General features: G+C 28.5%; 1 protein-coding gene across 2 annotated transcripts in view; it reads left to right on the top strand.

Moving 5' to 3' along the window:
• Window positions 1–12,191, top strand: part of LOC113557348 (zinc finger protein 521-like) — a 114,382-nt gene that overhangs the window by 27,340 nt on the left and 74,851 nt on the right. The window lies entirely within an intron of this gene.

The following is a 12,191-nucleotide window of genomic DNA, read 5'->3' as shown; positions in this document are numbered from 1 at the left end:
CGCATTGGCACGTGCGACGTTTACAATACCTCGTGTTTCCCGTGTTTGTTTTACACGCGGGAAATTTATAGAATCCGATTAGTATAATATAATCATTGTTCATTATCATAATTATTTTGGTAGGTTGGTACCTATAATATGTTGTGTAACAATATTATTCCGAATGGAAAGTCGCGTGACACTGCCTTGGAGCATTTCACCGTAATGCATTTAATACTATTGACGAAAGCAAGTCTTCGTGGCGACGACTGTCCTCTCTTACTGTCCCCGTTACACACTCAACCCTTACACGGTCCCCTCACGCGTACCACCCACCGACGAGCCGTGTCGTCGTCGGAAGCGGAACGGTCGCATCGTCGTCAATGGGACGCCGAGCATTGTTAGTCCGGCGGTGGTGTGTGTACCGGAAATAATTACAGCAGCCATGGTCCGCATGAAAACCGACTTTAATCACCTTTTCTAGTCTCTATACATACACGCCGAGCAAATCAAATATTGTTACAAGAGTGAAGAGCAAATAAAATTAATAATAATGTGATGATTGTGTGGTTGGAGTCCGCTTCGTCGGTCGGTCGCCGCAATGCGTAGCGGACAGAATCGTACGCGCACAGTAAGAATATTTTATTGATAATATATCCGAGTCAGTGGCGTCGGAGAAGAAGGGCAAAGGGGGCAATTGACCCCTCAGATATAAACCAAAGGGGCAAAAGTATACTATCCCCCATACTACATTAAAATTAAAGGGTATATACAATCGTAAATTATTACGTAATACGTTTAATTTATACATTTACTTATTCAAAATTGGTCTCATTTTTCTGAATGTGCGTAATAATATTAAGGTAATAAGTAGATACACTTTTTTTATTTCATTTATTTATATATTGTTACTTTTGAATAGAACTTCAGGTACATAGTGAATATATTTCTTTTATATTTAATTTATTCATATATTTATATTTATATTATACTATAATTATATCAATACATTCATATAATTGAATAGTTTTTATATTATTATATACTACCTATATCAACATTAAAATAATAAAATATCAAGAAAGATTTTCTGTTATTAATCATAAATATAGATATGTATTATAATTGTTATTAGGTTTTTATGTTTTATCCCCCCCACCCTTATCATGAAAAATAGTTCCTGCACCACTGATCCGAGTCAAAGGTACTCCTGTTTTTTCATGATATCTGCTGAAATAAGGACTTACTTATTAGAAACATTGCCATATGATACAATTTTCAATTCAAAATTAAGATCCAATTGAGAACAACGATGTGTATGTAGTGGCCAAATAGAAAGCACAGCATAAGACTAAATACGTATTTACGGTGTATTTTTTTAACAATTATACGGTATTAAAAGAACTGCGCAACATCTATAAGCAGAGTGGCGGAGATCACTTTATTTTCTACTGGACAATGTAATAAAATACAATTTGACTAATTCTCGAATGGTACACGAAATTCCAACAATTATAGTGCAATATTTTTGGTATCACGATGATATTCTATCGAAGAACATTCGATACACTGCTGGAACAGTTTTAAGGTTGTGCTCGTAGAAATAATATTATTTTTAGGAATTCGTGACCCCCAGACCCTGCTTAAGTTTGCCAAGAGCCAACGTTGTAACAGAAAGTACCTGTGTGTGCTATTTTTTACTTAAAATATCGTCATCTTAATCGTTGAACTCTTTTCTCTTTCTCGCTATTCATGGCCTATAGACAATCTTAAGTTTTATACTGTTTTTGTCTAATAATGTTTGATTCCCAACCTCTCACTCACTCCGCATGTCTCTATTATCAGTTCATCACTTTATTGGTCTGTGTTATATCATGGTATTAACCTAACTATTATCATATTGCATCGTTGCAAGTAGATCATATGGTATATATATAAACGACACCAGTGCAGACCTCACCATAATATTATATATAAACGAGCGTGTCGTACCTGATTATAATATTATACGTATAAAGACGTACAGTGCGGCGCACAGCCAGCTGTAAGCGTGTCGTTATCGTGTTTTATGTACTTTTTCTCGAGCCTCGGCGGGAGACGAACGTCGTGAATGGGTTATGCGAGAGTTTTGCGGGAATATAATTGTACCCTTGCTAAAAGTTGCTGGCGCCGTCGTCTGCGCACCGCTCACCACACTAGCTGCGGCGGCGGCATGCATAAGAGCGGCGTGGTTGTCCCGCGGGAACCGTATAATAAACCCGCGGCGGAGATCGCGTGCGGGTGGTGTGTGTTGGGTATATATATATTATTATATTATATTATATACGTTCGTTTTGTTTGATTGTTATTGCCTCGGTGGCAGTCGGCGGTTGTGCAAATGTGGATGGGAAAAAATGAGAAGCATTTTCTTTCTCTCACTCTGTCTTTCTCTCTCTGTTCGCCGTAGAGAAGAAAAAAATGAAATAAAATAAAAACACCGTCTGTCTATATAATATAATATATAAATATAATAATATATTATATATGTTCCCGTCACTGATGCTGCTACTGCAGCAGGCACTCGGACCTCGGCCGCCGTCGTCGGAAAATCGATATATGCGGTTTTTGCTGGGCCACCGCCGGCCCGCAGGACGTACAAAATTAACGCGCGCCGTGTGTCAATTAGCGACGGCGATGGCGGCAGCAGCGGAGGACGACTGTCCCGACAATATCATAGCCGCGTAGGTACCTGCAAGTCTGTCTCTCCGTCACCGTTGTACATTACACAGAAATGCACTACGCCCCGTAATGATATTTCTAGTGCAAAAGTGCAATTCAATTATCTGAAACTATATATGTATACATAAATATATATATATTATATGCGCATTAAGGGTATATACAGGGTAATTTATCAAGCACGACCATCGTTTTTTTATCATTTAACACTACAATTATTGAAATTCCAATTTTTTAATTTTTGATCATACTATTTATATCACAATAAGATCATAGCTTAAAATATTTATGTTATTATGAATAAGTGTCCGGTATCGATAATAATTTATTTTTTTTTAAAGAGGAATACAACTAATAATAATAATAAGGACAGTAATCGTTAATAACATTCTTACATAAATTCCAAAAATCAGAATTTGAATAAATAATTTAAAATACATAGTTAAAAGAAAAAAAAGAAAAGAAAATTATTAGTGAATCACTCTGTACATAACATATGTGCGAATTATTCGGAGTATGTGTGCGTATATTTGGATTCATATATATATATATAATATTATATGTACGAATAAGTCCCGCGCTGACATAATATATACAAATTTATATAATAATAATACACGTCCCCACAAATATTCACCAGCTCCTCTGTTGTACCATGTGCAACGTGCACATATGAATATCTGTATGTGTATATGTATGTATGTATATATGTATTATGTATGTATGTATATACATATTATACAGGGAAATTCTCCATTTTTCTCTTTAATAATTTTAATTTATTTACATTTTTAAGATTATTTTTATTACTTAAAGAGTGTTCTGTAGCGATACAAAAATTTTTTTTTTAAATCTCCCTTTGTTACTATATATTATTTAAGCAATAATTTTTTTTTAAATGTTGATATATCTAATTCAAAGTTTGAACCAGCAGTTATTAAAATGTTTATACATAGGACAATAATCCTAAAAATGGTTTAAAAAATATATTAAATACATATTACATTGAGTGTAGTATTTGTTATATTCGGGGAATTTTTACAAATTATAAAATTATACGATCGTAATTAATGCTGTTAGATTAAAAATAATAACTACATTTTTTTAAATAAACATAGCTTCCATATCTTTTAAACTCATTATCATGGACTTATTACCTTTATTACAACACAAAGAACCCGTAAAATAACTTGATAACTACTCGTTTGAATTTTGATTTTCAGAAAATGTATCTTTTAAATAATTTATAGTAAAATGAGGTTTTTTTCATTTGAAAAACATAAGTTTGTTCTTCCACAAGACAAAAATAACAAGAATTTGAAAATATTTTGTTCTTAAAGTATACTTAAAAATTCTAAAAATCAGATTTTGAATAACTGCATTGTTAAAGGAAAAAGGGGGTGAGGATATTTGATGAATCGCCCTGTATATAAATAAGCCAAATATAAAATATGTATGTATTATATTATACTCTTCTCTGGTCTCTTTGTGCAGTGCATGTATGACATTTAATATTAGGTAGTTAGATGTAGGTCCCATGAACGCGTATGTAGAACAGTAGGTATCTAATATTCGTGTGATCCAAACCTAATGTCGTTATCGCGCTTGTAAGCAAAAATAGTTAGTAGTTATCATTGGTTAAACAACATCATATAGGTATACTTGTTTAGGCGCGGATCCAAGGGGAAGGGGAAAAGAGCCATGCCTCTCCCCATTGACTCTACCACACAGGTAAATTTTAGGATGTCTGTTTTTGGCAATCGATAAAATACAATACGCACATGGTATTGTCCCCCCCAACCGTTAATATATTCTGGATCCACGCTGTACGCGTCACATAATTACATTGGTTCAATAAAATAGGTGAGTGTATGTTTTATTCATAATTCAGCGATAAAACATTGTGCAAAATTTATTAAAATGATGTTATATTTTGGAAAAAATTAACGTTTTGTGACAAAATAATGTGATGGTTCAATTGTCTTTGAAAAATTTTTATAATTTTTTGTATTATACCAGGCAATATATTGCACAAGCAAGGCGTTAAATGTGCTAATGATAATTTAAGAAAAAAGTTATTTATAGGTTATAGGACCTTGGATAAATATTGATGGTTATATTTATAGGGGGAACTATGGGACACCAAGCATACATTTAACATATTTAAAAATATTGGTTTGCTCACTTTTAATTAGGAACCTATATTAAGTCAAATTGAACAGAGAAATCTATAAAACACAATACAAATTTGAATAAATTTGAAAGGTACTTAACCAAGTTGATGAATTAATTATATTTGATTGGCATGGTGTGGTTGTTTTTTACGTACAGTAGTACAACATAAGTCTTTATGAATAGTATTGATTTTTTTTTTTTATAAATCACTATTTAGTTATTGTTGATATGCATATATAAATTTAAATATTAATATAATTTTTAATCTTTATATTTTTAAATATTGGTATCAATTAAGTAACATAAAAAATGATAAAATTGAATGATTCATTTTTACCTAATATACATTTAATATAATAAAATACCTTTTACCTATCAACTATAATACACACATGCATTATACTATATTTACATATTTATTACAGTTATTTACTATATTAGTATATTTTATGTTTTTATTGTCAATTATATCAATTTAAAAATTAATAAACTAATAATTAATAACTAATTAACGATGAGTGGAGAAGTTTGGTCACAAACATCTGATTATTTAAAAACGCAATTCGAAAGTTGTTCATACACAGCTTAAAAAATAGGTAAGTAAAAGATTATAATAATGTAAATTACATTTACAATTTTCATAATACTATTTGAGTTCTATATTGTTTTTTTTTTGTGGTGATGGTGGTGATGAGTGGATCTTTATTTTTAGATAATATTAGCTTCTTAATTAGTGTATAACTATAAGATTACATTTCATTAATTAGTGATCAAAGATCAGCGCAATAACCTGCTGAGCTATTAGTCTTATAATTTAGCATAACAGCAAGTTTTGTTTTGAATTCGGAAAAAATGATTATATGTTAATCAAATTTATTGATTAAACATTAAGTTAACCATTCAAAATACAACATTTTATTTTTGCATATCTTAAACGTAACTAAATACTAATAGCTTTTATTTATTTTATATTTTGAGCTGAGCGATTTATATATTTGTTGATAACCTTTTGGATCACTATAATTGCTTAGATTTACCACTTTTAGGCGGTTGGGATAAAAAAATTGGATTTAATTGATATTATTAAGGGAAAAAGGAAAATTATCGGTACTTTTCAAAATAACTTGGAAAAACCCGTAGTTTTCTAGAAAATGTATTTACATTTTTTATTGAAACTTAAAAATGTATAACTATAGAGACTTAAATTTTAAACCAAACAATCATATTAACATATAAAGAACATTAAATATTTTTTATTATTAAGAAAATAGGTATTTTAAATTTTAAATCTGTTGACGTTTTTATTCCATTTATGTATTTTACATTTTTTGCTAATATAAGGTTTCTCATTTAATTTTCATGTATCATTTAAAAAATTATTTTAAATTACTAATATTTGTAAATTATTTTGTAATATAAGAATCATACGTTTTTTAATATACATACCTTTGAAAATATAGTACAAGGTTCCAGATACGTTTTTCTTAAAAGAATAATATAAAGTAGTTGAATGCTAATTTACAAATATTTTTTAAAAGCGTTTTAAATTTAAATTTTAAGAAAATGCACATTCACGAGTAAAGTAACGTTTTTTATTATCTAATTTTGTTTTTTTGTGTAAAAAGTATTAAAGTATTATTTGTAAATGTTGAAAACTTGAAATATTTTACTGTTATCTAAATTGTAATTTCTATACTCAATTTACAATGTTTAAATATTTATACTAGATTTAAGCAATTTTGATTTATTTATTTATTTTAAAATATTGATAAATGTTTCTAGCATTAGTTAAAAACTTTAAAAATTTAATGCAATATTTCACTTAAGTCATTTTATCTATTTTAAAATATGTAAATTACTTTTTTATGGTTTTTTTATAAGCATTTGATGTTTTAAATTTTGAACAAAATTCGTCAAATTTTCAAATAACTTTGTTGTTAAAAGTTTATAAGACATTTCATTTTTATAGTTTAATCTTGTTAATTTCGAATTACCTTAGCGTTCTACCGTTTTTATAATATATTTTATTGGCAACAATATTGCATTTGTGCATGAAAATTAATAAATAGTTTATAAATTATATTTTTGTACATTCAGTAACAATATTATTAATATTTTATTTGCAGCTGTAATAGAATACTTGCGATACTACTAATTTCCTATTCAAAATTATTTCAAAGTGTCATTTGTTTCCTTTAGTGTTTAATAGTATATATTTTCACCTATGTACTTCTGTAAACATGATTAGATTAATTTATTTAAATTTTTTCTGTTGTATAAACTCCACACTGGTTGTGTTTAGATGAAATTTGCAATGGAAATTATAATTAATTCACTTAAAATAAAATATTTAAAGTACAGGATGCGACGTAATGGACTCCCACATTATTGTTATTATTATTATATTTATTATAGGCAAAAAATATATTTTTTAAAATAACATGACACAGAGTAAAGACTTCAATTTTTTAAACTCCCATTACATATTTACAACTTTTATTATAATAATATTGTTAAATTATGTGTATAGTCATTTATATTAAATGTTGTATGTAGAAAAATATTTCAAAGTGTCTATATATGTTTTTAACTTAAAGATTTATTATAAATTCAAAACATATTTATAAATATTTCTCAAAGATTTTGATTTATATTTGATATTTACTTGATTATACACCAAAAATTTAAGAGTACCTAACAGTATTAAACTACTGTTTGAGTAACGTAAAATTAAATAATATTATTTTAAAAATTTGACTTAATTAATATAAAACTTATAAAATTGTAGTAACATAATCATAAGAAATAGAAGGCGAAATATTATTACTCAATAAATTAATAAACTTGCCAGTATAGAGAGTTGGAGTATAGACTAATAATTAAAATATGTAATACATATTATGTTATTAACATTTCAAGTGTTTATTTAAGTACATGTACAATGTATATTGCTACTAACTATGTAATTAAAAAAATACCCAATCAACAGTCCATGAATATGAATATTTTAAGTCTATAAATTACTTTTAATTAAGTAGAAAAAATTATTAACTATCATGGATTTGGTTAAAAACTAATATCTCGTAATCTTAGTATTTATCTAATTTTTCTCTATACTTTGAAAAATTGAATATAAAATAATTTTAATTCAAAATAACTTGAAAATTAGAGTATATAATTTTATTTTAACAAGTAAACAATTATAAAGCATCATACAACTTATAAAATCTTTAAATATTCTATTATTTACTCATTCTTATATATTATCAATTATTATGTAAATATAATATAGTACTATTACTAAAATATATAATATTATACTTTAAATAATGAACAGTTATTATTATATTTAATACTTCATGTGTTTTGTATAATGATGACCATTAAATAATTAAATCAGTTTCATATATTTTTACAAACACAATTAGAATTAACTTTTAACATAATAAACAAAAATAAATAAAAATAAATACGCCAGAAAAATATTTAAAAATTTGAAATACTTATTTTTTATCCTCTAATTTCTTGTATTATTATTTTGTGTAATTTTCCGACTAATGTTTATACTTCTGGTTTCGAAGGTCAACAATCCGTAAATTTCATTGACTAACGTTAGATTACATTACAGTATAGATACTATTAAATAATACGTACACTAGTCACTAACTATGTTCTAATTAAATAAAAACACAGTGTAATTTATTAATAAATACTGATTGTGTATATGTCATGGCTTTTAAACAGATCTAAAAATGTTCACTCATACTATTTAGTGGTTGAATGTACTGTAAATTTATATACATCTGAATGCGTTGTATTTATTCTGTAATTTATTTTTATTTTTCTGTTAATGAATAATAATATTATGTTGAAGTGTACTACACATTGTTATTACTTACAATAAAAAATATTTTTTCTTGGGAACATCAACAATTATTATTTATTAGTCGATTTCGAACAATGCCATTGGTTTTATAAGTATAATATGAACAGTTATTGTATATAATCGATTTACAGGTGGGTATGGCACGTGCTTGTGGTAATGCAGGTGCTCTCCGCGCCCGCTCTTTCTCTCAATCGTTCGCTCATGACTCCTTCCATCTCATTTACTCTGACTTACTGGTTGTCCGCGGTCGTGTAGTAACAGACCAGGTGACACCTGCTGCGAACCTCGTGACCATGGACTATGGAAACCATGTAATAATTTATTCGGTTTGACCTTTGTTTCAACGACCAGTTACTGTTGAAATGTCAGAATATTCAACACCTTACACAGTATGAGCGATTGGGTTATCAACATATAACTTAAACAAAATAAAACAATGTGTCCAACTGTTGCAGTCGTACTATGTACAATATTATAATAAAATATTTGAATTATATGGAAATAAAAAATAATAATAATAATATGTTGATAATAACACGTCGAACGTTTTTTATTTGTTACGATATGAACATAAACATTGTTGATTATCACGCATGATTTAAGTCTTCTATAGTTTAGTGACTAAACTAGTCCATAAATCAAAACAGGGTATCAAGATTTACCAAGTTTTGAATTCGTTTAAAACATATTATTGTAAGCACCAGGACTGTATTATTATTAATTTCTATGTAAAATAGATAAAATAATATTACTGTTAAGTAAAAGCACTTGTTTGCATTTATTCGTATACATAATTTATTGAAAATCATTCTTTGATAATTGTTTATAAATATTTCAAATTTAATTTCATAACTATTTTGGATATTAAAATTATATTATTATTGAACATTTTAAGAAATGACCTATTGATCAAAAAAATTAATTAAATTAAAACGAGACATGATCGTAATGTTTTTAATTTATTTTAAAATTAAAGAATGAAAATTTCGTTCTAAATGATAAAAAAAAACCGTTAATTTTTTAACTATTAACTATTTCAGAATGATTAATATGACTATAATAATACAAAATTCCTATGATTATAATGCGATAAAAAAAATGGCACGGTCGATTTTCGATTTATTAGTAGGGATGTAATTCTTATATACTCCACTAATCTTAAGTACAAGTAGAAACAAATTGTCTCGCATGAATCTTATTTACCCGCAGGTGGGTAGGCCCTATAGGAACAGTAAATTATGTTTAATATATAGTTCTGTGTCGTGTACATTAATGAATAATAATTTATATTTATACTGTAGGCCAATACCGCGAATTAAGGTATATATATGTGTGTGTGTTGTACGTCTTAAATTTTAGCCAATACAAATAACAGAAATTTATTTTATTTACACCTAAATAGTCTAACATCTTTTAGTTTTTAAATAAATTCAACAATTTTTTACTTACTTATTTTGAAGGTATACCACATTGAGTTTTAGAATTTTTGTTCAATTATCTAACACTTATTTTTCATCAGTTAAATAAAAATTATTTTCGTTGAAATTTTTAAATACACCCCGCCTGTAAGCAAGTGGATTATAAGTTTATAACTTAAACTACGTATTATTATGATTAAAGCCGTTTCTTTCGAAAAGATTTTGAATATTAGAATAGCTTGTTGTTATTCACTTGACGAATGAATGTCAAAATGAGCATCTGCGAGGTCTCTCTTTTAATCCTCCACTCTCACATATCGTTTTTGAGAGAGTTTCGATTACTCGGACTGTAATATTATAGTGTCGGGTGTGTAATCCATAACTGCAATTATTCGCTGTCTCGGTTGAAGCTTAATCGTAAAACTTGGCCATAATTATATAAATTCGTGCAGGACTGCATCACACACACACACACACAAATGGTTGAAGTAATAATATTGTAATTACTCAACGAGAGATATTCGAGGGAAAGATTAAAAGAAAAAAAAACCAAGAAGGAGAAGTATTTAAAAAAAAAAAATAATAATAATAATAAAACAGAAGCGATGTCAGACTCCCACAAGCTGTCATTAATTATGTCGTCGTCGCACAGCGGGAGGGTGACGGGCCCCAAATGCCATCCACACTCTGCCGCCGCTGCCGCTGTTGCTACCACAATAGTTTTGTCATTTATTGTGTGAGTAATGGGCGGTGGAATTATGGGAACCGAGAAACCCAGGTGCTGGGACCCCCACGCCGAGATATTACGGCGGCGGTGATATAATAATAATAATAAGACAAAATCCATTTTTGCCGCAATTCGGACAAGGGTTATATATATACGCCACATTACCGGATTGTACACACACACACACACACACACACGCACGCAATAGACACGTCACGCGCAAAGGGGACCCAAATTTCGGATTACTCGCGTGTATTACGGGCGAACGAATATATATATATATATATATATATCTGTGCGCGCGGTATTGTGTTATGAATAGATGAGATGTACGAAAACGATACGGAATCGTTGTTTGCTCTTAAAACAATAGAAATACACTATATAATATTATACGCCGTTGTCGAGCATTTTTTTCTCAGCCTAATTATTATTATTTTTCCGACCAGAGAGAGAGAAAAAAAATTCTTCTCCAGTTTTTATTACCGCCTTTTGTGCATAAAGGATGCTTAACGATCAGGTGGATATACACCACAGTCACCGCCATGATCTCTCGTCATCTCTTTACACAATATACCTATATTGAACAACATCTCATTAAAGTCGGTATCACAACTTTTGTACGGCTATGTATAATAATACGTATTACGTACTCGCAGAAAATAATATATTTTTACACCGAGTCCATCAAAAAGTTTATATTCTTTGACAAATTACATTTCCATCCAAATTTTATCAAACATTGTTTATAAGTTTATAACATATACGACTACAGCTATGTACAATAAACCAAGTATATGATATTATACACGCCATAAAAGACTTATTCAGAAATAAATAATTAAAAACTCATATACGTGGTACTCGTGCTTTACATACTCTTTAATTTAAATTTTGGTTTTAGTATTTCGAAATGTATTTATAACTGTATAACTGAATAATACATGGTTTAAAACTGAATACTTAAGATAATTTAACATTGTATAGCTACTTCTTCTGTACATAATTAAAGTAACAAGTGATGTTTGCATTGAATATCATATTTTCGTGCAGAGAGATAAAACTAATATAGTTGCGTTATGATAACTAACAGCTAACAAAATAATAATAATGAAAATGGAAATGATTTAAGATGTTTAAATACCATATTCACGCGTATACAAAAATTATTTGATACTTCTATGAATGTATGAATACAGAATTTATTTTAGTATTTCCAAATGTAAGCAAAAAAAATATTGATGGATACATTTTATTTTATTTTTAAATTGTACATAAAGTACATGCT

This window comes from Rhopalosiphum maidis, chromosome 1 (genome assembly GCF_003676215.2).
Source record: "Rhopalosiphum maidis isolate BTI-1 chromosome 1, ASM367621v3, whole genome shotgun sequence".
NCBI classification, from domain to species: Eukaryota; Metazoa; Arthropoda; class Insecta; order Hemiptera; family Aphididae; genus Rhopalosiphum; species Rhopalosiphum maidis.
This window is presented reverse-complemented; position numbering and strand designations above follow the sequence as displayed.